At 48.2% G+C, this 5,200-nt stretch overlaps 1 long non-coding RNA gene across 3 annotated transcripts in view; it reads left to right on the top strand.

Moving 5' to 3' along the window:
* Nucleotides 1-238: 238 nt before the first annotated feature.
* The window catches only part of LOC113583235, a 10,638-nt gene continuing 5,676 nt past the window's right edge, over nt 239-5,200 (top strand). Inside the window, exons 1-3 of one of the 3 annotated variants that reach the window (XR_003411252.2) lie at nt 239-472; nt 1,773-1,883; nt 4,130-4,399. This is a non-coding gene — a long non-coding RNA (uncharacterized LOC113583235). The remainder of the gene's footprint in view (nt 473-1,772; nt 1,884-4,129; nt 4,400-5,200) is intronic. The other 2 variants (XR_004776605.1, XR_003411253.2) reach the window with 2 other exon arrangements.

Consider the following 5,200-nt stretch of genomic DNA (forward strand, 5'->3'; position numbering starts at 1 on the left):
TCTCTTTCTCCGTCCCCCCCACCTCACCCCACCCCCCCCCGTTCCTCCCTCTCGCGGGTGTCGTGTTTCGCTGCTGCACCGGGGGCCGCCCACGCGGCGGGGGGTGGTGGCTCGAGCCTCGGCTGAGTCACGCCCCCTTAAAGCACGAGTCAGCGTCACCGCGGAGCGCGCGCGTCGTCGTCATGGAGACCGCCGTCGCCACGGTGGGTGGTGACGTCACATCCGTGTCCTACGGGTCCCGCCGACGAGTTTTCGAAGAGCTTGCGCATTCGGCGTCATGACGCCCGGTTAACGTCAGCAACGACTCGGGGGGTCTTCTCTCATATCACCATCGCGCCCATTAGGAGAAAGTACAAAATAAAATAACAATAACAAAATAAAACAAATAAAAACAATCTCTCGGGGCAGACTTCTCCTTTAGACTGCAAAGGACAGGCCGCACACGTCTGATAAGATCCCAGAACACGGCAAGGTACGTGTTTTGTAAAATTTGTAAAATGTTTTCTCTTTTATGAGAAACAGATCATTCATTTGTTTTACCAGGCCCTAAAAGAAATCTGTCTGCAAGTATTCACACTTCTACAGACGGGCTGAGTAGCTCACAAACTAACGGCTCGCACACCTGTATGCTAGAAGTAGCCAAACCGCCACGATATGCAAATAAATAGAAGTCACATAACATGTTATCGCTTGAGGAAAATGCAAGTTGAATTCAGATTCTCTCTCTGTGTGTGTGTGTGTGTGTGTGTGTGTGTGTGTGTGTGTGTGTGCGCGCGTGTGCCTGTGTGTGATCATTTTTGCAGCATATTAGAGAATATAGCTGCATTATAAATCAAGTTTGTGTAACATGATCTGTTTGATCGGTTTTCTCAAGCATATACATCCTGTTTAAGTGCCAAGAACTTGAACCGTGACAAACTCTCTCACACGCACACACACACACACACGTCACACTTGGGAAGTGTAGCTTATCGCCTCATGTAGATGAGCACAATACCTTTTCACCCCGAACTTAGCTTCATTACCTACCTCTGCTTCTCAGCTGGGATCTAGTTATCGATGAGTGTGACACTCCTGCTTAGCCAGAGAATGTCCACTTTTAATCAAAGTCAAAAAATCAAATGTACACAGTCTTACATGCTGTGTGCTACGACCATCTAGTTGATGCTTGACATTCACAAGTGTGAAATCTTTCAACATTCTCTATTGGTTTTCTTAAGCCTATTGAATCTGCCTCATTCACACGTGGGGGAGCCTGATATTGTGAGTGGACATAGTGTGGTGTGATTTAAATGTATAACCCTGCAGACGGAGCACGTTTATGAGGGGAAGCCGCCGTGATTGGCCCTGTTGTCCTTAGCGTGTTGTTATTTATGTTGGCGAGCACTGAAAAGTCAGCGGGCAATTGTGGTCAAGCAGGAAACAGATGAAGTGCAGATATGCATCTCAACCCAATAATGCAGTGTGTGCATATGTGTGTGTGTGTTTGTGTGTGTGTGTTCAGGAAAACGGCCATTCCCTCAACCCCCCAGGGAAAGGCGAAGCAAATACTGAGATCGGCACATTCCCACGTTCATATAGTCCATAAACAAGCTGCCCTCCAGTTCAGATGAGCTTTGTCCTTTCACTGTTTCTCCTGCTCTTGTTTTGCCTCCCCTCCTTCTCTCCTGTTTCTTTGCTCCAACACATGCTTACTTTCTCTCTCTTTCTCTCTCTCTCTCTCTCCCCCTCTCTCTCTCTCCCTCTCCCTCTCTGTGGTGGTGAGCGTTCAGGACAGGAAGTGAGGTCACTGACTTCCGAGGAAGGGAACTTGCAGAGGGAGATGGAGCGGGAGCGCGAGAAGAAGAAGGGAGTAGATGCAGGACAGAGGCGCAGGACTGCAGGTCTGGAAAGGCATGGCGACTCTGGGTCTGGCTTCCCTCCACAATCCCTGTTCTGTGTTTCCTGCTGGTGCAAGTACTAAATGGCACCTTAACGACATTCTTCCTTTCACTTTCTCTCTCTCTCTCTCTCTCTCTCTCTCTCTCTCTCTCTCTCTCTCTCTTGCTCTGCTCTTTCTTTTTTGTCTCCCTCTCTCTATTCTCTCTCTCTCCAAGGCCTCCCATTCTGCCTCGCACTCTTTTCCTCGTCCACCCTCTCTGCCACTTGTATGTTATCGCTCACTCCCGACTTATTCCTCGAAACACCGTGTAACACCAAAAAGCTGTGATGTAAAGTCACTCGGAGCAAAAAGCTCACGTTATGTGTTCATCAGAAGAATACAGCGCCATTCACACAACAAATCCCGCTCTCTCTCTCTCTCTCTGTCTGTCTCTCCCACCATCTCTTTAAGCTGGAAAAGAGAAGTGCGGTAGAACTCATGTCAGGGTAACAGGGTGGCAGTGTAGAAGCCTGTGACCTCTGACCCTTCCACGGCCCTGCTCACCATTACTCCTGTCTCGCACGGCCAGTCTGAACATCTCTGTCCTGTGCTCTTCCTTAACGTGCATGAACTGCTGGTAAGCTGAAGAACCAACCAGCACCTCTTTAGGAATATTCTTTAATATCAGAAATAAGTCAGAAATAAGCACTAACTAGAATGAGGGCAGCCTCCGTCGGGTGTGGAGGGAATGGATCCCTGCAGAACAATCGCAGCAGAGATCACAGGTTTCAGGAACCCTCAGTGAGGATGACAAATGCCTGCACTGAATAAGACGTGACTGATTCCACTGGAAGAGACTTCAGACGCTGTGGGAGCGTTAATCCCGGCCGGAGTACGGCATTTGGTTTTCCCAAAATTCACATCGCAATTTTGAACAACAAGCCAAATTCGACTTCACGGGCTAATCCAAGGCTAACTGTCTGGTACATTCAAATGATAATTTCTGCTGGAGTTTCCATTATCCCCAGTTTAAAAAAAAGTTAGATATAATGCAAATAAATATCAGAACTCTTCAGTACACTGCCTTATTAGATATTTATAATTCCGTTATGATTAGTGTGTTAATTAGACCATAACTTTAATGGTCATGTGACACGGCAATTTACTTTGAACAGGTGAAGGAGAGACGAGTGTGTTGAGCACTACGTCTCAGCGTGTAATGAAATGACCCCTTGAATGTTTTATCATCTCGTAAAGGCCCTGCCAGTGTTGGCAGGGCAACGGAATCTGGGCTTAGTGATGGGTGATGCTGGAGAGGCAGGCGTGTGTGTGTGTGTGTGTGTGTGTGTGTGTGTGTGTGTGTGTGTGTGTGTGTGTGTGTGAGAGAGAGAGAGCCAGAGAGTGAGTGAGTGAGAGAGAGAGAGGGAGAGGCCTTTCTGCCATCAAAGAACTTGTTTATTTTCAAGCTCGGTGCTCCAACTGTCAGAGACTGCACGCACAATACTCCACCATGTCTCATCATCTCTTCTTTCTTTCACCCTCCCCTCTTTCTGTCTCTGTCTTTTTTCTCTCCCTCATGCACAAATAGCCCTTCACATAAGGGCCACGTCTCATAGTTTCATCTTCAACTAATGTTCTTTGTGTTGTGCTTTCACCTGCTGCCCAGTGTAACATGGAGCTGACAGTCCCTCATCTCACTCTGTCTCTCTCTCTCTCTCTCAGCTGGTTTTCACACATGAGTAATAGGATTACCACATACAGCTCTGAAAAGGACAGACAGGGGGAGAGAAAGAGAGAAGGAGAAGGAGGGGAGGAGGAGGAGGAGGAGGAGGAGGCGTGGAGCTGGGGAAAGGCTTGGGGGAGTGCGAGGGAGGCTCCGAATCGAGGCGTGAGGTGTGTGTGTGGGGGGGGGTAACGAAGGGAGAGATTAGAGAGTGCTGGAGAGTTTGCCACACCAGAAGAACATTGGAGCTGAGGACAGAACAGGATTGGTGTGAGTTTCATTAAGTAGTATAATTCCAGAGTAACAGGCCTATAATATTCAGAGGGAGAGAGAGAGCGAGAGAGAGAGAGAGAGAGCGAGAGAGAGAGCACGAGACACACTCTGGCTGTGTGACAGTTGCTATATTGAGCACAGCATGTGCTGACAGTATGTCCAGTATCTTGCATAGGAACAAACTCTTCCTACTGGCACTGCTTTACCATTTCCCCTTATAGCCTCTCTCTCTCTCTCTCTCTCTCTCTCTCTCTACCTCCCTTTCATTCCAGAGTGCTGCTTTCAGACAGCTTTGGACTTGGCTGTGGGATGGTTGTCACTCACAGGGCAGGGAGCCAATCACAGGGGTCAGGTGTAAGCGGTGCGCCCTCCTTCGGCCATCCTTCGGCGTGGTGATGCCTCACGTTGGCACCGAGGGGGTTGGCAGCTACTTCCTTCGAGTTGTCCCTATAACGTCAGATCACGCGTCCCCCCCCCCCCCAACGTGTGCTAGCTGGGCTTCACACTTCTGTATGCACTGCTACACGCATGACCTGCTACATGTATGACTCTTCTCATTACTCGGACATTACATTTTTGTAAAATGTGTTACACTTTTTCACTCTCACTATTGCAGTCACAGGCACATACAGGCACACACATACACACGCGCGCGCACACACACACACAGATATACACGTGTGTCCATGCATGTCAGTATGCCCATAATTGCCAGATTCAGAATCAGCCTTTATTGGCCCACACATACAAAGAATTTGTTCTTGGTTGCAGTAGCTCACGCCACACAGTTGCTTGTACACAGTATAACAAAAGACATTTCCACCACACTCACACACATACACACATGGTCATACTTGTGAATCTTTCATGTGCATCAATTGTTAAGCATGCTGAGAGTAGCAGTTGGGAGATGTCGTGGTAGAATGATGAAGTAAAAAGAAATTAAATAAATTAAATTAAATTAAATAAAGTAGATTGGCAGGAAAAAAAGGGCAGTTAAGGTTGAAGTACCACGACATGATCGAGAGGGAAATGTTTAGGTGTGTGATTCTGTTAGGAGGAGTTTATATGCACTGAGGCATTCAACTGTTCATGAGTTAATTGCATATGGAGAAAAGCTTCTCTGTCGCCGTGATCCTCATTTGGCTAAAGCGCCGGTCTGAGGGAAGGTGCAGGAACGGGATGACCAGGGTGAGATGGGTCTGCTGCGACTTTCTACTCCCACCTCCTGATTCTGGAAGTGAGCAGATCTAGCAGTGTGGGCAGCGTAACACCAGTGGTCTCTCTGCAGACCTGATAATGTGCTGCAGTCTGTGGATGTCGTGCTTGCTGGCTGAGCTGCC

The sequence above is a fragment of the Electrophorus electricus genome, chromosome 10, assembly GCF_013358815.1.
Source record: "Electrophorus electricus isolate fEleEle1 chromosome 10, fEleEle1.pri, whole genome shotgun sequence".
NCBI classification, from domain to species: domain Eukaryota; kingdom Metazoa; phylum Chordata; class Actinopteri; order Gymnotiformes; family Gymnotidae; genus Electrophorus; species Electrophorus electricus.